This window comes from Jaculus jaculus, chromosome 2, assembly GCF_020740685.1.
Source record: "Jaculus jaculus isolate mJacJac1 chromosome 2, mJacJac1.mat.Y.cur, whole genome shotgun sequence".
NCBI classification, from domain to species: Eukaryota; Metazoa; Chordata; class Mammalia; order Rodentia; family Dipodidae; genus Jaculus; species Jaculus jaculus.
In genome coordinates, this window is record NC_059103.1 from 47698721 (window position 1) to 47724418 (window position 25698).

General features: G+C 47.1%; 1 protein-coding gene and 1 long non-coding RNA gene across 4 annotated transcripts in view; one reads left to right on the top strand and one right to left on the bottom strand.

The window, feature by feature from the left end:
* The window catches only part of Ldlrad4 (low density lipoprotein receptor class A domain containing 4), a 435013-nt gene extending 427376 nt beyond the window's left edge, over positions 1–7637 (bottom strand). Inside the window, exon 1 of one of the 3 annotated variants that reach the window (XM_045142975.1) lies at positions 7513–7637. The gene's annotated coding sequence lies outside the window, so the exon portion shown is untranslated. The remainder of the gene's footprint in view (positions 1–7512) is intronic. The other 2 variants (XM_045142977.1, XM_045142976.1) reach the window with 2 other exon arrangements.
* Positions 7638–9499: 1862 nt separating this feature from the next.
* Positions 9500–24593, top strand: LOC123458602. Its single transcript, XR_006635737.1, has 4 exons — positions 9500–9635; positions 13652–14333; positions 14961–15085; positions 24421–24593. It is a non-coding gene; the product is annotated as an uncharacterized LOC123458602 (long non-coding RNA).
* Positions 24594–25698: the final 1105 nt, after the last annotated feature.

Here is a 25698-nt window from a genome sequence, read left to right on the forward strand (position 1 = left end):
CCAATTCTTTCACTCACTCACTCACTCTCTCTCATAAAAAAAAATTCAAAACAATGCATTTTATACATATATCAATAAAGTGGGTTTACAAAAAAAAAAAATGAGGCAAAGGGAAACTGTGGCACTTTGTGATTCTTCTGCATAAACGATCCACTGAAGTCTTCCCAGCCTTCCTTCACCCCATGCAAATAACAGCTCTTTGCAGGGCCTACTCCTTCCCTCAAAAGTGGGCGATCACACTCCTCCAGGCCCCACCCAGAGACACTGTGGGAAGAGAGACCCCAGCGGATTTTGAGGATGCAGGGAAGCACTGTCAGGCAGCTGCGTTCTGTTGCATGTGCCTCACAGTTCTCTCGAGGTACAGCGGAGACCCCACAAAGCTGCTGACAGTGCGTTTCTTTCTTTTTTTTATTTTTTTAATTTATTTATTTGAGAGCGACAGACACAGAGAGAGAGACAGATAGAGGAAGAGAGAGAGAATGGGCGCGCCAGGGCTTCCAGCCTCTGCAAACAAACTCCAGACGCATGCGCCCCCTTGTGCATCTGGCTAACGTGGGACCTGGGGAACCGAGCCTCGAACCGGGGTCCTTAGGCTTCACAGGCAAGCGCTTAACCGCTAAGCCATCTCTCCAGCCCTGACAGTGCGTTTCTCAGAACGGAGACTGACAACGGAAGGCAGATAACACAGTGCCAAAACTGGACTAGGGAAGATGGTAAGAGGAAGTATTAAGACTGGGAAGCAGACAGAAAGGGCTCTGACCTTGGAGTCTGCACGGACACCAAGAGGGAAACGTCACCATCTTCCTTCACCCAGCTGATACAGTCCATGATGAAGACTGAGTGGCCTGGGCCCTGCCTCTTGTAGCTCTGGAAACAAATCCACACCCCAGAGCCAGATGGCTTGGGTGCTCAGGACTCCACTCTTTATTTACACATTGAATGACTCTGGACAACTTCTTGACTCATATCTTCACCATGGGGATGGTGTCCTCATCTGTTATAGATCAGCTATGAGGACAAAATGAACTGACAGATGTCACATGGCACCAGAAACAGAACCCAGCCCAGAACAAGTACCCACAAATGTGTAGCACCGCTGCTTTCTGTGATCTGACCATGTGCCCAAGGTCAAAGGAGGTCTGCCCAGGGGTCAAGGAGCCCATCAGAAAGTCGTCCTCTAGCCCTCTGCCTCTGACACACTGACTGTAGAAATGCCCATCCCATCTCCGTGCACTGATTGCCAGCCCATGGGGGCCAGCCCACAGGCGATGGAGCAGCAGCAGACGGTGAACCCAGCCCATTTCTGGAGACTGGTGGCCCGCAAGCACAAGGGAGCCAGCAAGACTCAGCAGGAGGTCTAAACTCTGTAAACCCCAGGTGCCGGAAGTACACACACTCTAGAGGGTCCCCCCACCACCACCCCGCACACCCCAAGTGGAGGAAGGGCCAGCCAGAGGGATGGGTTCACTTCCTCTTCAAAGGCTTACTGTGAAGAGAAAGTAGGGCAATTAGGAACAGGGTGGATAAGGGCACAAGCAAGTTGCTCACACCCACCTAGTTCCTGACCTTAGTGTCCCTTGAATCGGCCAGGCCCAGAGCCCTTCCTATCTGCACACTGAAGAGCAAGTCATTTGGCAGGGGCCCCACATGAGAGATGGCTTTGTAATATGAGCACTGTGTCCACCAGCAACTAGAGCAAGACCATTAAGTTCATTACACCTGTCACTCTGCCAGCTGAGTCTCCAAACTGCTGCGATGAAAGTACATTATGCCCAAGGAGTGCCACCCAGCCCCTTCCCGGGCTGCACACACTTATCTAGCATAGACAATTTGTTCTCAGTGCCTGCACCTGCATTAAAAAAAAAAAAAAAAAAAAAAAAAAACCCGACTGTAAACAGCTTGGAATCTGGCTGCGGGAAACTCAGGCTCGGAGAAGCTAAGAAGAAAGTTCAGGTCTCCCGTGAAGTGAACCACATGCCATGCTCCCGAGAGCGGAGGAAGAATTGTGGGCATGGACCTGAGGACCAAGGTGGAGCTAAAAGAAAAGGGGAAAAAAAAAAAAAAAAAGAGGACAGCGATCTTGCCGTGTGGATTCTGCTGCTGCTCTGCAGCACAGCCAAAAATAAAAGTGAGAGACACACCCTTCTCGTCTCTGAACCAAGTCCCGGCATTCTAGACAGCAGAAAGGCCTTCCACACAGCTGCACTCGCTGGCCCCGTGAGCGGCGCGCAGTCGGCCGGGCTGCACGGGACGTTTGCAGCAAAGCGTGTTGCAGACGGCAGTAATTTATTTATCTCTGTCATGTAACATTAACAATCTGTCTGGAGCTTGGCAAGTTCCAACTTGCACTGTCATATAAACTCTCTGACACACTTAAAGTTCCCTAAAAGACTTCCCTTTTTCCATGAGACAATAAAGCATCATATTTTAAAAGTTGTCATCTCCTCCTTTTTTCTTTTCCTTTTCTGAAAAAAAAAAAAAAAAAAAAAGGATGGGGAAGGAGGGAAAGAACACCAACAGAAAGAACCATGTAAATAAGAAAAATCCCTCAGTAGGATTCTGAAGCTTGACCATTTCAACATTTTTTTTCAATGCCAAGTAAATGAGTAAATAAGTGGATGGGGGGTGAGATGCAGGTCAGTTGTGAGGGCACGGGGGTACTGGAGCAAAATCTGTCAAACAAAAGTACAGTCATTAAAAATTAATAAAGGGTGTGGACACCCAGCCCCCGCCTCACTCTGCTCATGGGGAACTGAGCCAGACATTCTGCACCCTCATTAAGTGGAGGCTGGCAGGCTGCCGGAGTTTTAGTGGGTTCTGGGAATGCCAATATATTAACCAGAGGACTTTTTTTTTTTTTGCATACTCTTTAGAGTTTTTATTCTAGAAAAGTCAACCATTTGGCACAGTACAGCCTTATTTTTGTCCAGGAAAGCTCTCAGCTGCCAATCAAGGGAGAAATTATAGCTATGTTCTTCGTGATTTCCAAGACCTCGCTGGAAAAGGAGCCGGATGGAAAGAAATGTCTTCACGAAAACAGCTGAAAAGGCCAAAGTCACGGTTTTAGTGGGAATTCAAGTAAAAGCAATCCATGCTGAAGTCACAGGGGTAGGTAACAACACAGAACAACTCTCAAGGCTTCCTGTAGCAGAGAAAAAAATGATATTAATTGGAAATCTGAACCTAATATTTTTTCCTCAGATCTTGGTTTCCTTTGATTTTTCAGTTTTAGTTTTTAAACTAATGTGAGAAGTAATGGGTTTCCTCACGCCCATTCCTACATGTAGCTTATGAGGCTTTGCCCCAATCTGTCTGCACCCCACATTTAACAGTGCAGGTGCTTGCTTCTTTCTATTGGTTACCCAACACAGAAACAAACAATGCCACAATACCTGGCAGATCATGTGGCCTAAAATTTCAGACAGCAGGCAGAACACTACTTTAAAACTCCAGATTTGCACTCAGGGATGGGGAGATCGCTCCACGGTTAAAGGCACTTGCTTGCAAGCCTGACGGCCCAGGTTCAATTCCCCAGTATTCATATAAAGCCAGATGCACAGACTGGTGTGCTGTCTGTCTGTCTGTCTGTCTGTGTCTGTCTGTCTGTCTGTCTGTCTCTGTCCCTCCCTCCCTCCCTCCCTCCCTCCCTCCCTCCCTCCCTCCCTCCCTCTCTCTCTCTCTCCCCTCAAAAGTAAATATGTGTTTTTTAAAATTGGACTTGAACTTGTAAGGTAGGCCAAGATGCAATTCTCACTTAATAGGGCCTACATAAGGAGGAAGTCACTTGGACACCAGAGAAATAATGACTTCTAGAAGACTTTTCTACAGAAGGAAATAATTGACAAAGTGAGGGAACAAGCAGGCCAAGGAAAGAGATGAAGAATAAGGAAAGAAAGCAAGGAGAGGGGCTAGAGAGATGGCTCGGTAGGCGTAGGTACTCCCTTGCAGAGCATGCCAGCCTAGTTCCCGCATAAAACCCAAAGCACAGAGTGGTGCCTGCATGCAGAGTGCGTTTATAGCCGTGTTGAATCCACAGTCGCACTCTCTCTCTCTCCCTTCCTCCCTCTTGCAAATAAATATTTGTTAAAAGGAAAGGAATTATAATCTATAATTGGGTCACCACTAAGATTTAGTATTTGTGTGCCTACATGAATTGCACTAAATAACTTTACCAGCTTTTCCAGGTTGAAATGGGGTACTCTTCCTTCACAGCTACCAGTTTTTGAGTTTTCTCTAATTCTCACCCCAGAGGATCCATATACCATAGAAATTCCATAAGCCTAGATTCAAAAAAAGAAAGAAAGGAGGGAGTGAGAGAGGAAGGGAGGAAGGGAGGGAGGGAGGGAGAGAGGGAGGGAGGGGAGAATCTGCTGGGTGTGGTGGCACAAGCCTTTAACCCCAGCACTCGGGAGGCAGAGGTAGGAGGATCGCCGTGAGTTCGAGGCCACCTGAGACTACATAGTGAATTCCAGGACAGCCTGAGCTAGTGAGACACCTACCTCACAAAAAAAAAAAAAAAAAAAAGAGGAAACAAGATACTGGCTTCTAGAAAGATCTGACCAGTATGTACTTCCAAGCATTCCTACCCAGGATCCTAAGGTGACTTTGGCTTCACTCAATGACACAGAACAACTCTGGATACCACTACAAGTTGACTTCATGTGGGGTAAACGCACAGGGTTTCAGAGCTTCTCAGATGGCCACAAACTTCCCTCTGTCGGGTAAGGAAGTTACCCCCTCTGCAGCCCAGATAAAAAACAGTGCCCCATGAGCTGCCAGGCCGCTGGGCCAGGCCGCTAAGTCAACCAGGACTACAGCACAGTCCCAAACTGTAAACACCTCGGCAGACAGGCCCTTGCTCTCAGCACACCAGGCAAGAAAACTATTATTAGAACACTGTCAGCAGTTGGGGGAAATAAATATTTGCCTATGTACGTCTATATTACTAGTGGGGACCGGTAGGGAAAGGACTGTTGGATCTCAAATTATGTGCCAACAAATTGGCACAAAACCCCTTAATAAGCAGCTGGCACTGGCTGGGTTCCACGACAGGATTGTGGTCATGCAAAGCAAGCCCCCAAGAGGATTCGAGAGACAGCCTTCAGAACTTGCTGGCAGAGGAGTCTTCTCCATTGTAAATACAAAGCTACAGGAAACAAGAACCATGGACAAGGGCAGCAAAAGCTTCCACAAGGGCAGGAGCAGAAAGTTGAGGAATTAGAGAGGTCTTTTAAAACAAGGTAGGTGCAAATCCATTACAGTAAAACCCTCACTGACGTTTACAGTCCCAGCCCTAATTCTAACAGTAGTTCAAAGTCAATAGCAAAGTGAGGCTCTTAAAAGAATGAAGCATTCAAGGATCATGAGGCATTTACCCCCATGTTTTTAACAAAGCACTTCCTTTGTAAGCACTTTCAAGTGGCACTTCATGGTGATGACATAAACCAAACCTTAAAATTCAGGGAATAAATACAGGTAATGCTCATGCCTCCCCATTTCCCATGTAATGACTCAAACCTGCCACTATGATCCTTTATGGAACATGAAAGCTACATTCCGAGAAAACTCTGAAAAGGCAGGTTTACAGATGGCAGTCAACTCAATTTAAACCCTAGAAAAAGATTAATTTCCCCTCCCCAAAATGCAGGCCTGACTGGGTGAGCAGGTAATGTCTCCACTCAGACTGCTTCAAATCTTCCCTGTAACTCAATGCACAGTTCTGAAGTTCTGGGAGACATACAGACAGAGGGATAGAAAGTTCTTGGCCAGGCAAACCAGCTCAAAGAGCCATTGTACAGACAGCTCTCCAGCCCAGTCCATGCAACAAATGTAGCCTCCATACCAGCACAGGCCCCTTGCCTTGTAAGTGTGCCCGCCTTGTTTGTGTGCCAGGCTCTAGGGCCTGAAACTCAAGAGCCTTAGCATGGTGGGCAAGCGCTGAACTCCACCTCCTGGCCCCAGCACCCTACTTTGAAGATCCAGTACTGCTAAGCATCTCTACCCAGTTCTACCACAAATAAAACATATGACCAACATCTCAATGCCTTAGCACACAGTAGGTCGCCAATAAATATGTATCACAACCATAACTAACATAGAGTGAGGAGCCCAGAGAATTGGGGAAAGGTCAAAATAATTAGAAAGGAGAGAAAGGGTGAAGGGAATACACACAGAGGAATAGGAAAACAAATCAAAATTATCCGATTCTAGCTCATTCAAAGATACTTTAGGAGAATACAAAACAAAATGCTGGCTTCTTTGGCCAGCGATACTCAGCAATTACTCCTATGCCTGGGGAGGCTAGGAAGCTCCACTTGTTTTAAGGAGTTTCCTTATTGGCCAAGGCTCTGTCCCACCAGGTAACCCCTGAACAGACGCGCCTGGTGCGCCGCCCACCCACCACGCGCCCCGGTGGTCCCTAAACCGCAGCTCACCAGCAAGCCTCCAAATATATCTATGTTTAAAAATGAGCAAATAGTCTCTCCGCCAGCCACAGCGAGTTAACCTGTACGGATCTTGCCGTCTGCCACCAGCGTCCTCAGGGGCGAGTCCCCAGCCCCACACAGGAGGCGCGCTGGGCGAGGGTCCCGGGTAAGCAATACAGAACCCAAAACAAAGGCAAGTGCAACGCCACCCCCCCCCCTCCCGCCCTCAACCCTCCGGCTGGGCGCACAGTAGATTTCCTGTTTATTCCACTGTGAGGGTCAAAGAGAAATTCAACACATGCCTGCTTCCTCCCTAAGTGTAATCGCAGCCATCCCAGACAATCGACTTTGCAGCCAAAGCCAGGAGCCTGCGACGACGGACTTCGGTGCGCACGATGGGGGGGTGGGGGAGGGGTTGAACCCCCGAAGACCTAGGAAGCCCAGTGCTGGGTCGCAAGGTGCAGCGGGGGAGGCTGCGGGGTCCTGGACGCAGGGTAAGGGTCAGGCCAGCTCCTGCCCCTTCCTCGTCGCCAACTCCTCAGCAAGGTCCGGCCCCATCTCCCCCGCTCCCTGCTGAGCTCCGGTGCCCCCAGTGTGCAGCAGAGGCCTAAGAGAGCGCCCAGACACCGGGGACGGCCACCCCCGCGCCCGTTCCCGGCCACCCTGCGGCGCTGAATGAACTCCTGCCACTGGCAGGACACTCCAGAAAACCGGCTAGGAAGTCGACAAGATTGTACCAGCCGGGCACTCCCCTAGGATGGGCAAGCACCCCGGCGGTCCGCTGTGCCAATCGGTGACGTGCCACACAGACCTGGTGCACGGGTCTCCGGGGAGGGGGAGGGGGACGCCGAGGCCAGAAGGGCAGCAGCCGACGACGCAGACAGACGGACGTCCCCCTTTCCCTCCGCACCCCCTCGCGGCGGCCACCCCCCCCCCGCCCCCCAGCAGCAGCAGCAGCAGCGTCCTGTCCCGGTTGCCGAGGCGTCCCGCCCACCCTCCACCCACTGGGGCACCCCCCCCCTCCCCACTCCCGTGCCAACCCCGAGATGAACTTGGTCCAGATGCTGCGACCACAACAGCCACTCACCTGCGACAGCCCCCCGGGGAAGCGGAGACCAGGGACCGCCCACCGTGTGGCTCTCCAGCCGGCTGCGGGGGAGGGGTTCGGGTTCCCGGGCCGCCGCAGGGGTGGCGCAGCGGGGCCGGGGCGCGCCGGGTCTCTTTAAGAGCGGGGACCTGGCGCCCGGGCCGCCCGCCCCTCCCCCGCGCACTTTCCCGGGGACTCGCCGCCTGTCTGGCCGCCGCCGCCGCCGCCGCCGCGACTCCCGGCTGGGCTCGCGGGGGATCCCCGGGGCGGGAGCGCGCGCGGAGGGCAGGGCCAGCCGCACTCCGCCGTCCGTCCCGCCGGGCAGAGTGCAGGGAGGGAGGGAAGGCTGGGCGAGGAAGAAGATGCCCGGGGCCGCTGGGGATGCGGGAAAAGGGGGGGAAACGTGTCCCGCCACCCGTCTCGGGAGAGATGTCCCGCCTCCAGCCGCCACCGCCACCGCCGTCTGTCTCCAGCTGTAACTGCGCGCCGAGGCTGTGTCTGCCTCCAACTCCTCCAGCCGCTCCTCCCTCCTCCTCCTCCTCCTTCTCCTCCTTCTCTTCCTCCTCCTCCTCCTCCTCCTCCTCCTCCTCCTCCTCCCCACTCTGCGGCGGGGACCCGGCGCGCGGCCAGGCGGTGGGGTGGGTGGCTCTGGGAGAGGGCCGCGAAGGGAAAGAGGGGACCCCACCCAGACCCCGCGCTGCACACTCGGCTCCTACCTCCATCCCCGGGGGGGGGGGGGCAGACATCGAAACCGCAGGACCCACCCCCCTCCCCACTTCCCCACCCAGCTCCGACACCGCCGGCTGGACCCGGAACTCCAAGTCAGGAGGAGAGTCCCGGAGCTGGGGTACCCGAGGTGCGCCCCCCCCCCTCACCCCGCTGGGTAGGCCACAGGCCGGCAACCTTGGGAGAGGTGTCAGTGTGGTCAGGGCACCTACAGCCCGGGATGTGGAGGGAGGAGGGTCTGTGAATGCCCACCGGCCATGGAACTTGGGCATCAGCTCAGAGGCACACAGTAGGGCCGCATGATGCTTAGTAGGAAAGGTTAATTCTCTAGGGAGTCTCATACCCTCCCCGGAACTGGAGGCTTCTCTGGGCTACACCTGCGAGCCCTCAGGATTCCCGGGCTAGCTACACTAGCTCTGGCCTGGGTGAGAGGGCTTCTCCTCCGAGCTATAGGACCCTTAGTCCTTGAAGACCTCAAAGTCCTCCCCCGAAGGTGGACCTCCACTGCATTACAGCCAGTATGTCATCTTGATCTCCAAATATCCCACCACTGCCACTGACCACCCCAGCCATGTTTAAAGGAGATTGACAGCTACCACAGCCGGTTTTATCAAAGTCCACGCAATCAGAGAGTTGAGCTTCCCTCTGCCAAAATTAACCCCCTAGACTGTCAGCATACATGAACCTAGGTTTTAGGCTGGATTTAACAGGGTTGCAAATAAGAGACTTAATAATTTACAACTTTTCCTTACTCCCCCCCACTCCACTCCCAACCCCCAGAAAAATGGCCAGCTTCATTCTTCCGTAAGAGAAATGAGGCTTTTGAAATGTACAAGTAGTATCAATAACTTTTCCGTTGGTGGAGTGTGGTCCTTATTCAGTTCCCCATAGGTCTTTAGGTCCACTCAGCTTTCACAATTACTGTAGCGTTTAGCCGGTGTTCTGGTGTGATATAGTAACTACCACGACGGAGAACGATGCATTAAGCATTTCTCACGGGTTGTTGTATTTAATCCTCACAAGGATAGTGGACTGTTCTCCAGTTTTACCCATGAAAGGTTGAGTCTGTGGAAGGTTTCTCCTCAGACCACAATACCGGTTAGGCACTGCAGAGTCTAGCTAGCCCTTGGTGTGGAATCAGCATGCCATACTGCCACCTGTCTACAGCGGCAGTGACAGTCCCACTCAGCTCCCAGCCACAGCAGCTGAGGCGTCTTTTTCCTGACAGACACTGTGCAATCTCCCTGGTGGGGACGGTCAGGCCCTAGACTACAAAAGGTGCTATCAGACCAGTGGAGTCTTGTAAAGACTACAGATGAAACTTCGAATGTGGCTGTCGGAGCAAACACACTTGCAAATGAGCAGTGAGCTGATACGTGCCCAACACAGACTATCTGGTAAGTACTGATTTATGTACTTATTTATTTATTGCTTATCTGACAAGTCTTAAATATGTACATGGGGCTGGAGAGATGGCTTAGCAGATAAGGTGCTTGCCTGCAAAGACAAAAAAAAAAAAAGAAAAAAAAAGAAATCCCAGGTTCGATTCCCCAGTACCCACATAAGCCAGGTGCACAAGGTAGCACATGCATTTGGAGTTTGTTGCAGCAGCTGAAGGCTCTGGCATGCCCATTCTCTCCCTCCCCCTCTCCCCCCCTCAAATAAATAAAATAGATACAAATTAAATATGTACACAGATGCATACCACAATAATACCAGCTCACACACAGTGGATTGGAACAACTATCTGTTTGGGCAAAAAGGAAAATTGCTTTTTTTTTCTTCTAAATCCCCAAAGGACAGCAAAGAAGAAAAAAATTTCCAAGACCACAAAACAATTTGTTCTTCACTTTAACTTGTGTGAAATTTCCTTCTGTATAATTTAACTTCTTTAAACTAAGGACTGGATAGGTGCTTACCAGGTGGGGCGGCACTCTGGTCATCTCTCCTGAACCTCCAGGTCTCTGCTGTGGTAAGTCCCCCCTCGGCTCAGTCCATCTGGGCTGAAATGGAGAGGGTGGGCTCTTTTTCCTGCCTTTCACGTGGCAGGAGCTCTCTTTACTTTCTTCCCTTAATCTAATAAAGTCTCCCTAAGTCTTAAAAAAATTAAATAAACTAAGGAATGAATTTTAAAAGTATAGCCTTGGGCTAGGGAGATGTCTCAGTGGTTCAAGAAACTTGCTTGCAAAGCCTGACGTAGGCATCTGAGGTTTGTTTGCAGTGTCAAGAGGCCCTGGCAAGCAAGCAGGCGCTCTCTCTCTTTCTCTCTCTCTCTCTTGCTCTCACGTGCGCACTCTCTCTCTCCCCCCTACTTTCTCTCTCCCCTAATCTCCTTGCAAGTAAATTAAATTATAACCTCAGTTTTACCATTTTTGATGAATCTCAATCCCAAATTGCCTTATCTTATCTTCTCTAATTTTTAGCTGCAGATCATTTCTAGACAGCAGCTATGCAAGGAATCTACTCCTGGGTTTTCCATTCTTTCTTGCCTGTTTCAGTTTTCCATTTCAGCTGTTCTCTCTAACATCTCTAAACACCTGCAGATAGCATGTACACACATCACGTTAATGGGATGGTTGGCGCCTTCTGTAAAATCCATCATGATGATGTCACCTTCATTCCGAATGGTTACCAATCTACAGCCTTGGATCCCAGAGCCCAGACCAGAGCTCAGAGAGCCGGAACGTTGTTTTGCTCAGTATGGAGAACATGAACCTCAGGCACAAAATAGGGTCTGATATACACTGAAGACTCAAAGGTTTAGGGAAAATGAGCAGAACATAAGATTGGGAAAGACAAACAATATGGAAGTAGAATATGATTAAACTGGATAGAAAGCAACTTAAATTTGTTTTTAGGAAAAGTGGGTAAAAAGCTTTTCACCATAAATCCATTGTAGTTTGTCTTGTATCAATTATGTGCTGCTCATATTTAGTCTATACATGATTACTAATGAGTCATCTCAAGAGGCATAGATAGAAAAGGCAAGTATGAGAAGGTAGTTAAGGGACTGGGGAGTGGTTCAGTGGCTAAGGTTCTTGTCTGCAGTGCCTGTTGGCTCTGGTTTGATTCCTCAGTACCCACGTAAAGCCAGATGCACAAAGTGGTGAATACATCCAAAGTTCACATGGTATGCCCATCCTCATTCCCCCTTCCCCCTCTTTCTCTCTCTCCCTTTCCTTTCCTCTCCTCTTCCCCCTCTCTGCTTCTCTCTCCCTCTCTCTCTCTCTCCCTCTCTCTCTCTCTCTCTCTTTCACAAATAATTTTTTTAATGTTTAAAAAAGAAACTGGTTCTTAAAAAAAAAAAAAAGAACCTGAGATCTGAGGACCCCAAGTGACCACAAGATGAATGTGAGCCAAAGAATATAATTTTGTTATTTGGATTTCATTTCGGGAAAACTTAAACTGGCTAAAATGATCCTATCCTACTCTTTGTACCCTTTAAAACAAGAGAAAATGAGAAACATAAACTTGCATTCTGATATGGAAAAGTGACTCCTCCAGTCTAAATATATTCCCAAGACCAGAATCTCTGGCTGGGCAGCTTTGGGTGAAGGGACCTCTCAGCAAGGGCCAAGGGTGTTTCCCCCTGCTACCCAGGATTGCTGGGAGTCATATAGAATCCATAAGTGGGAAATTGTTTTTGGCTAAGATGAAGCATAGTATCTGTTCTTATCAGTTTAATAAACAAAGTAATTATAATTCCTCCCTCTTGGGATCATTTTTCTTTTTCACACTCCTACCAACAGTGAATAAGGGTTTCTCTTTCCCCACAACTTTGCCAACATTTGTTGTCATTTGAATTTTAGATGATAGTCATTTTGACTGGGGTGAGATATAATCTCAAAGTAGTTTTAATTTGCATTTCCCTGATGGTTAAAGATGTTGAACATTTTTGTTTTATTTTGCTTTTTCAAGGTAGAGTCTAGTTGTAGCTCAGGTTGACCTGGATATGACCTGAAATTTACTACTTAGACTCAGGCTGTTCTCAAACTCATGGTGATCCTCTTACTTTTGCTTCCAGAGTGTTAGGCTTAAAGGCATGTGCCACCATGCCTGGCTAAACATTTTTAATATTTATTGGTCATTTGTATTTCTTTTTTGTTGTTGTTGTTTCAAGGTAGGATCTCATTCTAGCCCAGGCAGACCTGGAATTCACTATGTAGTCTCAAGCTGGTCTCAAACTCACAGTGATCTTCCTACCTCTGCCTTCCAAGTGCTGGGATTAAAGATGTGCACCATAACACCTGGCCTGAATTTCTTCTTGTAAGAGTGGACTGTTCAGTTTTGGGTTTTTTATTGTTTAATTTCTGAGTTCTTTGTATATTCTAGACATTAATCCTATGTCAGATATATAGCTGGCAAAGATTTTCTCCCATTCTGTAGGCTGTCTCTTAACTTAGTTTGTGGTTTTCTTAGGTGTATACTAGCTATTTAGTTTCCTAAGATACCAGTTATTGATTGCCTTATTTCCTGGGCAACTAGGGTCATATTTAAAAAGCCTTACCCCTGGAGAGATGGCTTAGCAGTTAAAGCGCTTGCCTGCAAAGCCAAAGGATCCAGGTTCAACTTCCCAGGACACACATAATCCAGATGCACAAGGTGGAGCACAGCGGCTGGAGGCCCTGATGGGTCAATTCTCTCTCTGTCTGCCTCTTTCTCTCTCTCTCCCTTCCTCTCTAAAAAAAAAAAAAAAAAAAAAAAAAGCCAGGCATGGTGGCGCACACCTTTAATCCTAGCACTTGGGAAGCAGAGGTAGGAGGATCACTGAGAGTTGGAGGCCACCCTGAGACTACATAGTGAATTCCAGGTCAGCCTGGGCTACAGTGAGACTCTACCTCAAAAAAAACAAAGAAAATAAAAGAGAAGAGAAGGGAAGGGAAGGGGGAAGGGGGAAGGGGGAAGAAGGAAGAAGGAAGAAGGAAGAGGGAAGGAAAAGAAAACATAGCCAGGTGTGGTGGCATACGCCTTTAATCTCAGCACTCCAAAGGCAGAGGTAGGAGAATGGCCATGAGTTCCAGGCCACCCTGAGACTACATAGTGAATTCCAGGTCAACCTGAGCTAGAATGAGACCCTACCTCCAGAAACCAATAAATAAATAAAGATAAATAAATTAAAAGCCCTTCCCTATACCTTTATCTTGAAATGCTTTCCCTACTTTTTCCTTTAGTACTGTCAGGGTTTCAGGTCTTACATTGAGGTCCCTGACACAGTTAATGCAGAGTTTTGTGCAGAATGAGACACAAGGATCTAGTTTCAGTCTATATGTAGCTACCCAGTTTTCCCAGGACCATTAGTTGTTGAAAATGCTGTCTTTTCTCCAATGTATGTTTTTGGCCTCTTTGTAAAAAATCAGGAGGTTGCAGTTACATATAGTTACATATTTGAATCTTTCATTTTATTGATTTGCAGGTCTATTTTTGCGCCAGTACCATCCTGTTTGTATTGTTGTGGCTTGAAGTCAGGCATGGTGATACCTCCTGCAGTATTCTTTTTGCTGAAGACAGTTTTGGCTATGCCAGGGTCTTTTGTGCATCAGTGCAAAGCAAGTTGTCTGTTTGGATAAAAGAGAGGAAGCTGAAGGTGCAGGAATGTGGTAGTGAGATAAGTATGGTAGCAGAAGTCTAAGATGACACTGTGTGACCCAGGTCCTGTTCCTGCCCTCCCCTTCCTATGTGAGTGGAACAGGTAGACACAATGAGAGAGCATCTCACGTGACTTTAAGGCACCTGATCTACTCTCCTGGGCCTTGAAGTCTCTGGCTAGTGACACAGAAGGTCAGAGATGGACACTACGATAGCCACTGAAAGCAAGGGAATTTTCCAGTGCTGTCCTTGGGGGTGGAGGTGCCTGAAGCCATGGAGGAGTGAGGGAGCCGAGAACAAGTCCAGTTGTCAGCTGGGAAGCACGGGCTTCATTCTTAGGGCCCCAACAGAAGGAAATATCATATCTCCCACGTGTGCCTGAGAGATCCACACCTCCAAGAAGAGCCGGGTTCTAGAAGTCACCTTGCTGAAGCCTACGGGAAAACCTGAAGCATAGAGCCCAGCCAAGCCAGGCCCAGACTTCCACAGAACTGAGCACTTAACCACGGGTAAAGTTCTGTTAACACTTTGTCACTCAGCAATTTTTTAAAAATTTTAATATAGTGTTAGCTCACAAAAAAAAAAATATATATATATATATATATTGTCAAGGGCTGTAGAGATGGCTCAGCAGTTAAGGCACTTGCCTCCAAAGCCTAAAGACCAGGGTTTGATTTCCCAGTAGCCATTTAAAGTCAGATGCACAAGGTGGTGTATGCATCTGGAGTTCGTTTGCAGTGGCTGGAGGCCCTGGTGTGCCCATTTGTCCACGCTTCTCTCTCTCAAGTAAAAAAGAAAATTTTTTAATTTAAAAAATTTTGTCCAAAAAGTGCATTTTTCTTGCCCGATTTATTTTGTTTTAATTTTATTTATTTATTTTTTTAAATTTATTTGAGAGCAACAGACACAGAGAGAAAGACAAATGGAGGGAGAGAGAGAGAATGGGCGCGCCAGGGCTTCCAGCCTCTGCAAACGAACTCCAGACGCGTGCGCCCCCTTGTGCATCTGGCTAACGTGGGACCTGGGGAGCCGAGCCTCGAACGGGGTCCTTAGGCTTCACAGGCAAGCGCTTAACCGCTAAGCCATCTCTCCAGCCCCCGATTTATTTTTATATTATGTGTTTCCCTTCCTCCCAGTTATTCTTCAAAGGGACAGAAGGGTAAGATGAGTTGGAAGCCCAAGTTTGAAGCCCCCAAGATACCAGGCTATCAAGGCATTCAGCAGGCTCCGAAACCAACCGTCTGTGACTCCCAACATCTCGGTATGTTTTTGTTTCATTTGTGCTGAGAAGCCGACTATAGATCAGAAAACAATACCTGAAAAAATCTCGTGTCTCCCTTTAAGACCCTGTGGTGTTCCTCTCTGTCGTGGCAAGGTAACCAAGAAGGAAGGGTTTCTTCGACTCACAGTTGTGTTGGCTTCAGTCCCAGTCAACTGGCCCCGATGCTTCTGAGCCTGTGGCAGGCGTACGGGGCAGAACAAGGTGCTTATCCCACAGAGCCAGGAAGCAAAGAGGGTGCGGAGGGGGAATACTGGCATCCTACAATCTCCTTTGAATGTACACCCTCACTATGGTGGTTTGAATGCAAAATGACCCCCATAGACTCATGTGTTTGAATACCTAATCCCCAGCTACTGGTGCTGCGTTGGAAGGTTGTAGAAACCTTCAGGAGATGGAACCTTGCTGGAGGAAGTGCAACATGTGTCACTGGAGGTGGACCTTGAGGTGTTATAACCAAATTCCACCTCTCTCTTGCCTCTGTCCTCTCTCTCTCTCTCTCTCTCTCTCTCTCTCTCTCCCCTTGCTGCTGTGATCATGTGAAGCCAGCTTCCTGTACCTGCTATCTTTCTCCACCATGATAGATTACACGTTCTGGAACTGGAAGCTGGGTTAAGCCCTTTTCTTTCCCAGAGTTGCTTCTGGTCTGATATTTTGTCCCAGCACTGTGAAAGTAATTGATATGTTCAGTGACCTAAAACCACCCACTAGCTCCTGTCTCTTAGAGGTTCCACCACCTTCCGAGCTGAAATCCAAGTCTTTAACACACAGGCCTCTGGGAGTCATTCCAGCTCCAAACTGTCACAGACACAATAATTTTTAAAAAAAAAAAAAGGAGAAAACTGGGAGTCAGGAACCTCAACTCTGCCATTAGCCAAGTACGTAAACTTGGGCATATGAACTCTCTGAGCCACAAGGGTTTGGACCAAACTTTCCCTTCAATTCACTTGGCCACTGAAGGAGCAATAAAAACATTTAGAAGCAAAGCCAACTCTTGATTAGGCCAAATTGTTAAGCAAGCAATCTGTTCTCAGTTGCCAACTAATCTCAATGAAAACACAAGCCAGTAAGTCTAGATTTTTTTTTCATAAATTTTAGAAACTCTTCTGGAATTACCCATAAGGGCAAAACCAATCTCAGAAATGTCTCTAAGTACATTCTCACCAAGCAGTTTTCCAAATTCCTTAAACTCATGTTTTCCAAGACAGCCCACTTGGGAACTTTGTTGAGTTTGGGGAATTTGTTTTTGCCATTGAGTCAAGACCTGTGTTTTAGTAAGTAGCTCCCTAGGGCCCTGCCTTGTGCATACAGAGCAGCTTGTATGTTCTGCAAAATAGGTCCTCATTTGAAGTCAGCTCCTTCAGTACATCACAGTATATATACATTACACTGTTCTTCACCAAGCCAGACAGCCATGGCTTTTCCATCCACTGTCCAGGCACCGTCACCGTCAGTCCCTCATCAGCCTGGCTACTTTCCCTAGTCAACCCTCCATCAATATCCTCCTTAGCATATGACACCCCCCACACACACACACACATAAAGTTGCGACTATGCCATAACTAGGTTTTTACTCCTTGTAAAGACTAAGTGGGTCACCTTCCTGGACCCTGCCAACTTGACTAGTTCAAATAAACACTGCATTAGTTCATCCATCTCAATCCCAGACAGCCTCCAACCAAACACCGAAAGCCCAGAGTCCATCATCAACGCCATTCCCTTGCGTACAAGAACACCACTTAAACTGAATCTGCATCACAGTGCTCTGCATCTGTGAACTACAAGAGCTGGGTGAGACTTCAGACAGGTTTGAGCCTGTTCACTTTTTTGTTTTAATTATTGACGATTTTTATTTATGTACAAAATTTATTTTGATCATAGTCCCCTGGCTTCCTGTTTGTCCACCCCCCACCCTAAGCTCCTTCCACTCCCTTCAACTAGTCTCTCTAGTATTTTTCTAAATTTTTTTAAATTTATTTTAAGAGAGAGAAAGAGGCAGAGAGGGAGAGAGAAACAATGGGCACCAGGGCCTTCAGCCACTGCAAACAAACTCTAGACACGTGCGCCTCCTTGTGGCACATGTGTGATATTGCATGCTTGCATCACTGTGTCTGGCTACGTAAGACCTGGAGATTTGAACATGCATTCTTAGGCTTGGCAGGCAAGCGCCTTAACTGCTAAGCCACCTCTCCAGCCCTCTACTATTTTTTATTATGAATTTTATTCTATGAACTTACCAAGTGTGTATCATCTTCCCATCAAGTTATACTCTTGTATCCTCTCCCCGCCAACCCCAATCCACTGAAGTTCTCCTCACTGGGGTAATTGGTGTTCACTGTGGGGTCACGAATGCATCAGTCAGTCTCTGTGGTGGGATCAATGCCTCCTGATAGTCCTTCCCACACTGTGATTGAGCCAACTTTTTAAAAATTTATTTTGAGAGAGAGAGGCAGAGAGAGAAAGACAGAATGGGCGTGCCAGGGCCTTCAGCCACTGCAGACAAACTCCAGACACTCGCGCCCCTTGTGTGCATGTGTGACATTGCACGCTTGCGTCACTGTGTGTCTGGCTGCGTGGGACCTGGAGATTCGAACACACGTTCTTAGGCTTCTCAGGCAAGCGCCTTAACCACTAAACCATCTCTCCAGCCCTGAGCCGGCTGCTTTTTCCTATCTCTGTCTCTCCGTTCCTCCCCTGCCCATCTCCACTGAGTCTGACTCAGAGAGCTAGGTCCTGACAGCCGTCAGTTGCTCCAGCCTCCTATCCTACACATAGATCAGTACTCACAATGAATAGCCACTTCTTCCTTAAGGAATCTGGCAGGAAGGTTGTGGGAGAACTCGGGCTTGGGGTGGGCAGAATCCCACATTCACCTGAGATTCAACCACGAAAGCAGGAGGTCAGGGGCTGTAATGGATCAGGGCCAGGTCCTTTCCCTACCCTAACTTAACCAGCCCCCAGAGGAAAGTATGTCTACAGCCACATGATGGGAGAGGGGAGACAGGAAGCTAATGAGGCACGGAGGGCAAATACTCACTTGAGGCACATCTGCCATGCTTAAAGTGTGACCTCCCAGGAACCTGTGGTCAGCTTGGAATTGGCACTAGCCAGAACCTGGCGCAGAGAGGAAAAGCAGCTTCTCAACAGAGACGTGTGCTTGTTTGTAACCCATTTTGTTTTCTTCTTAACATTATAAAAGAAGCATTTTCTCAAGTCATTAAGAATTCTTTGACATATTTTTGCACACAGAGTAGCACTCTGTTTTACTGATGTAGCTTAATATGTTTAACTGTTTCTCCTCTATAATTAGGCATGTTATTTTCTTTCTTTGTGTGTCTTTAAATATTACACACCAATATAAACATTTCTTTAGATGAAAGTTCTAAAAATTGAATAATCTGTGAAAGAATATTCCAGGGTTGTGGATAAATATTATCAGATAGGTTTCCAGAAGTATTATTCTAATCTAAATTCTTGTGGGGATTGTTATAAATGGTAACTTTAAGACAAAACAATCACATGTAAATAAGCCTCTAGTTTGCTTAGAGCCGGAATTGCTAAGTACATTAAATGCTTTGAGAACTTCGAGAGTTTGGCTGTGTGTTTCCAAGTTTAGGCTGACAATGTGGTGAGCAAAAGATTTCTCACATCAGACCACCCTGGATGAAATGGTGCAATCAGCAAGGTTTAAATGGGCCACTCTGGTAGCCCATATAGCTGATATTTAAAAAAAAAAAAACTAAAACTTGGCTGGAAAGATGGCTTAGCAATTAAGGTACTTGTCTGCAAAGCATAAGGACCCAGGTTTGATTCCTCAGTACCCACATAAGCCAGATGAACAAGGTGCGCATGCATCTGGAGTTCGCGTAAAGAAAAAAAGGAAGGCTGGGCATGGGGGCACACCCCTTTAATCCCAGCACTCAGAGGCAGAGGTAGGAGGATTGCTGTGAGTTCCAGGCCACCCTGAGACTACATAGTGAATTCCAGGTCAGCCTGGACTAGAGTGAGACCTTACCTTGAAAAATTGAAAAAAGAAAAACAGGAAGAAAGAACCTTATATTGGGTAATTTATAACCCACAGAAATGTACTGCTCACAGTTCTAGAGGCTGGGGAAGTTCCATATCAAAGTGCCAATAAATAGTGTCTGGTGAGTCCTTGCTCTGCTTCAAAGATGATGCCTTCAATTTTTTTCTTTTTCTTTTTAAATTTACCTATATTCAGGACTGGAGAGATGGCTTAGCAGTTAAGGAGCTTGCCTGCAAAGCCTAAGGACCCAAGGTTCAATTCCCCAGAACCCACATAAGCCAGATACACAAAGTGACACATGTATCTAGAATTAATTTGCAGAGGCTACATACCCTGACATACCCATTCTGTCTGTCTCTTTCTCTTTTTCAAATAAATAAAATAGTTTTAAATTATTTATAAGCTGGAGAGATGGCTTCGTGGTTAAAATGCTTGCCTGCTAAGCCTAAGCATGGATGTTGGAATCTCCAGGTCCCACATAGCCAGGCGCCAAGTGATGCAAGCATGCAATGTTGCACAGGAGCACAAGGGGGCGCACTCATCTGCAAGGCCTTGCCGCGCCCATTCTGTCTCTTTCTTTCTCTGCCTCTTTATCTTTCTCTGTCTCTCTGACTCTCTCAAAAAAATAAAATAAAATAAAACAAAAGCAATTTTTATTTATATTCACAAGGAGAGAATAGGCACTCCAGAGCCTCTTGCATTGCAAACAAATAAACTCCAGACATATGCACCATTTTGTGTATCTGGCTTTACAAGCAGGCTTTAACTGCTGAGCCAACTCCAAAGACCAAATAGTGCCTTCTTGCTGCATCTTCACAGGACAGAACAACCTAGGAGACTTTTTTTAAGAATCTAATCCCATTCATGAGGACAGAACTCTTGTGACATAATCATTGCCCAGGAAGACTACCTCTCAACAGAACCACACTGGGCATTGGGCTCCAGCATATGCATTTGGGGGTAACATTAGCATTCAGTCCTATGTCCTCTTTCACTTTCCCTGCATGCCTTACCCATCTCCTCACTCCCTTCCTCCTCTAGAAAAAGTGCTAATAAGACCATTCACACTAAATGACTGCGAAATTTAATCCAAGGAGATTAAATAGCCACAAGCAGTCAAATAAATTAATCTCCGCCTCTGTTCAGGCTTTGGTAAAATGACTAGAAGGATCTCTTGGGCTTCCAATGCTCCAGTAATCATACCAGGTAAGTGGCTTCCTTTCTAAACCAGTCCTAAACTTACCTTAATCCTATCAGTACTCCAAAACAGGGGCTGGGCTGGGAGATGGCTCAGTGGTTTAAAAGTGCTTGTTTGCAAAGCCTGATAGCCAAGGTCTGAATCCCAGGTACTCATGTGTCCCCAAATGCAAAAGGTAATACATGCATCTGGCATTTATTTGCAGCAGTAAAGAGGCCTTGACATGCACATGTGTGTAAACACACACAATTTTTTTTTTCAAAACAGGATAAATAAATGATATTTCCGTAGTGAACAGTAAGCTATACAAGTACATAAAAGTATCACTAAAAAGCTGGGTGTGGTGGTGCACGCCTTTAATCCCAGCACTCAGGAAGCAGAGGTAGCAGGATGGCTGTGTGTTCCAGGACAGCCTGGGACAGAGTGAGACCCTACCTCAAAAACCTGTGTACAGGGCTGGAGAGATGGCTTAGCGGTTAAGTGCTTGCCTGTGAAGCCTAAGGACCCCAGTTCGAGGCTCAATTACCCAGGACCCATGTTAGCCAGATGCACAAGGGGGCACACACGTCTGGAGTTCATTTGCAGTGGCTGGAGGCCCTGGCGCTCCCATTCTCTCTCTCTCTATCTGCCTGTTTCTCTGTCTGTCGCTCTCAAATAAATATTTTTTTTAAACCTGTGTACATTGTTAGGAGCCTTGGCAACATATTGAGACCCCCATCTCAAAAACCAAACAAACCAGATCACATAAGCATATCCTATTCCTCCCAACAATGATGACACTGGTCCTGGACAACAGGCTGGGGCTTAAAGCCTGCCAGCCAGCTTCAGTTCCTGAGCCAGCCACGTAAAGCCACACAGGACTTAATTCATTTGCAGCAGCAAGAGACCCTGCTATGCCTATTTCTCTCTCTCTCTCTCAATCTCTCTCTCTCTCTCTCTCTCTCACACACACACACACACACACACAAATAAATAAATGAATGAAGAGTTAAAAGAACAGCCAAAACATGTGTGTGTGTGTGTGTGTGTGTGTGTTTCGAGGTAGGATTCCGCTCTAGCCCAGGCTGACCTGGAATTCACTATGTATTCTCAGGGTGGCTTCTAACTCAGGGCATTCCTCCCACCTCCGCCTCCCAAGTGCTGGGATTAAAGGCGTGCGCCACCACTCCCGGCTTGTTTTAGATTCTTGATGAACCCACCTTGGGTGCTTTACTATTGGCCGCTCACAGCTTTTAAGACATACACCTTGCCCTTGCCGGGAACCCTATATATCATATCGGAGTCAGATGAAAACAAAATCCACCCTCCGAGTTGCTTGTCCTCCCTGTCTTTATCCTAATGGTGGTCGCAGCAATTATAGCATAGCGCAAGAGCGTGCCTCCGAAGCACTCCTGCATCCCAGCACAGCCCTGCATGCAACGCTCATTTGGACTCTGACCACTACCTCTCCTCTCGCTTCTCCTGGGGACTCCACACCCCACGCCACCTCCCCATTTCACAACAGGCGCCTGTGGGGCAGGGCGTTAACAGGCATCCTCAGTCAGAAGAGAAATATTGCATTACTCAGTTTTCATTGTTTAAGGTTTTATTATATTTTTATTTATTTATTTGAGAGAAAGGTGGACAAAGAAAGAGTATGGGAGCACCAGGGCCTCCTGCCAGTGCAGACAAACTCCAAACACCACCTGGTGCATCTGACTTTACGCAGGTACTGGAGAACTGAACCCAGGCTGTCAGTTCTGCAAGCAGTGCCTTTAACTGCTGAGCCATCTCTGTAGCCCCTTTCAGTTGTGAAAGTTTAGCCTGAACTAGGGACTTGGTTTAGAAGGAAGTTCAGAAGGACATATCCCATCACTTCTCAACATTCTTTCTTGTGCAGAGTATGAAGTCTTCCATCTGGACAGTTGTAACAGCCTCTTAACTTCCTCCCTTCCCTACCTTCTCCACTTCCACCCTCCCTTGGTGGTATCCTCTACACAGGCATCCTGAATGATATCTGTAACACCAGGGGCCACACTCCAAACCCCAGTGCCTGTCTCCCTTCACCTTGGAGTACAACCTGAAATCCTTTCCAGGAGCGACACGTCTACGTCTTTGATCCTGCCTCCCACAGGCACCTGTCCACTCTGTGTACCTGACACACCCTGAATTTTCATGTTCCCAACCTGTGGCTTTGTCTAACATCCCAAGTCCCAGGAATCTCCTTCCCACAGCCAACATGGCCAATGCATACACCATCTCTCCTCAAATATTATCTCAGTTCTCCAGACTCACTGCGAGGACCCACGTCGCCCTTGTCACTTGACCATCGCCCTATCTAACCTCCTGCACAGTTCCGTTGCCACCTGATGTAGGAGCATCTACTTTCTGTCACTCTGTCCCCTCTGCAAACCAGAGCCATGAATTTTCTGCCATAGCCTTGGTACCTGGCTCTGTCCCCAGAACGCCAGCAAGCGTGGTGACACCTGGACACTGAACGGCTCGAAGAGGACCCACAATAAGGCTGGGGCCAGTTCAAGAGACATCTTAGGTGCCGGAAAGATGGCTTGACAGTTAAGGTGCTTGCCTGCAAAGTCAAAGGGCCCAGGCTCAATTCCCACGTAAACCAGATGCACAAGGTGGCACTTGTGTCTGGAGTTTGTTTGCAGCAGCTGGAGGTCCTGGTGTGCCCATCCTCTCCCTCCCCACCCCCCTCAAATAAATAAAGATAAAATATTTTTAAAAGATCCTAGGACTAGTTGTATAGCTCAGTGGTAGAGGGTTTGCCTACCATGCCCAAGACCCAAAGTTCAAGCCCAAGAACCACAAACACTCACATAACCAAAAGCAAATAAAAATAAATAAAAGGAGTGAGTTTCAGGTCAGCCTGGGCTGAAGCAAGACCTTGCCTCAAAAAAAAAAAAAAAAAAACAGGGCTGGAGAGATGGCTTAGCGGTTAAGCGCTTGCCTGTGAAGCCTAAGGACCCCGGTTCGAGGCTCGGTTCCCCAGGTCCCACGTTAGCCAGATGCACAAGGGGGCGCACGCGTCTGGAGTTCGTTTGCAGAGGCTGGAAGCCCTGGCGCGCCCATTCTCTCTCTCTCCCTCTATCTGTCTTTCTCTCTGTGTCTGGCGCTCTCAAATAAATAAATAAAAAATGAACAAAAAATATTTAAAAAAAAACAATAATATTAAGAAAGATTCTGGGAATATAGACAAAAGACTATGGATTAAGGCAGAGCAAAGAGGAATATATGAGAGCTGTTCAGAATGAAAGACCAACACGCTATAGTGAGAAGCTGCATGGGCTGCATGCAGTTCATTGGGAGAAAGAGATACCACCAGTGAAGATACTCAACAGTGGACACTGCAAGCCTTATAATTGGCCAGCCAGGCCAAATGAGCCAATGGGAGCAAAGTGGCACATCTATCATGGTGGAAACCAACTGCCCTCTAATTGAACTGGAGGTCTGCTCCATGGGAGGGAATACATCATGATACTGAAAACATAAAACAGGGGTAGTTATGAGCCCTAGGAGTGTAATGTCTGCTGCTGTCTGGACAAATGTATATACTATGCTTATCAAACTGCCCAGTAAGCACTTCTTTTAATATTCATACCCTTATATTAATGCTACTCTCACTTTGGGTAGAGAATCTTCTCCTTTCAGATGGCAGTGACCTTGGGACGACTCAGAAGGTATCATAGTGCTGGAATGAAGTAACTGGAGTACTGAGTAACATCTCGATCACATCTTCCAAGGCTCAGGGTCTAATGCGGAAGAGGTGGCAGAAAAAATATAAGAGCCAAAGGAAGGGTAGGACTCCTTACAATGTGCTCCCTCCAGACACAAAAATGGCCTGGACATCCATGACCTCACAGTACCTGACACTACCTACATACGACTATCATAAGAGGAGGAAAAGATCATGACATCAAAATAAAAGAGAGACTGATTGAGATGAGGAGGAGATATGATGGAGAATGGAATTTCAAAGGGGGAGGGAGGGTATTACCATGGGATATTTTTTATAATCATGGAAGATGTTAATAAAAATTGAGAAAAAAAAAAACTACAGCTGCAGTTGAAATCTTCTTTTCTCTTTCCTCACAGGGAGACATTACCATGAAGACTGCATATGGTAGACCTGCCTTGTGTGCTTACTACACATCCATGAATCAGCTGAATATTGCTTTGTGTGTTGTAATTTATATATATTGTATACAGATTTATCACATCTTTCTCTATTCACTTGATGTAACATATTTGAGTCATTTTCTACTGACATGAACAAAGACATTACTTTTAATGGTTCAAGAGAACTGCATTCACTAAACTAATCTCATTTTTTAGACAGTTCTCTCCTGTAATAACAATAAACACCCAAATAGAAGTTACAGTGTGCCAGATACAGCCTGAATGCTTTATTTGTATTAAGTTGTTGCTATTTATTTTGTTTAGTTGTTTTTTAAATATTTTTATTTACTTATTTATTTAAAAGATAGAGGGCTAGAGAGATGGCTTAGCAGTTAAGCGCTTGCCTGTGAAGCCTAAGGACCCCGGTTCGAGGCTCAATTCCCCAGGACCCACGTTAGCCAGATGCACAAGGGGGCACACACGTCTTTAGCTCATTTGCAATGGCTGGAGGCTCTGGCGCGCCCATTCTCTCCCTCCTTCCCTCCCCCCACTCTCTCTCTCTCTCTCTCTCTCTCTCTCTCTCTCTCTCTCTGCCTCATTCTCTCTCTGTCTGTCCCTCTCAAATAAATAAATAAAACAGAAAAAAAATTAAAAAGTAAAAGATAGAGGGAAGCCAAACATGGTGGCACACGCCTTTAATCCCAGCACTCGGGTGGCAGAGGTAGAAGGATTGCCATGAGTACCAGGCCATCCTGAGAGTACATAGTGAATTCCAGGTCAGCCTGGGCTAGAATGAAACCCTTCCTCGAAAATCCAATAAATAAATAAATAAAAGGGAGAGTAAGAAAGAGAAGGAAAAAGAGAGGGGGGGGGGAGAAGCAGATAGAGAGAGAGAATGTGCATGCCAGGACCTCCAGGCACTACAAACGACCTCCAGACGCATGTGCCACCTTGTGCATCTGGCTTTACATGGGTTCTGGAGAATCCTTAGTCCTTAGACTTTGCAGACAAGCACCTTAACCACTAAACCATCTCTCCAGCCCCGTTTAGTTGTTTTGTAGGAAACAAGGTTTCATGTAACCCAGACTGGCTTTAATTTACCATGTAGCTGAAGATGACCTTGAACTTCTGATCCTACTCCTCTACCTTCTGAGTTCTGGGATTATAGGCATATACCACCGTGCCTGATTTGTGCAGTACAGGGGATCAAACCCAGAGGCTTAAGCATGCTAGGCAAGCACTCTACTGAACGAG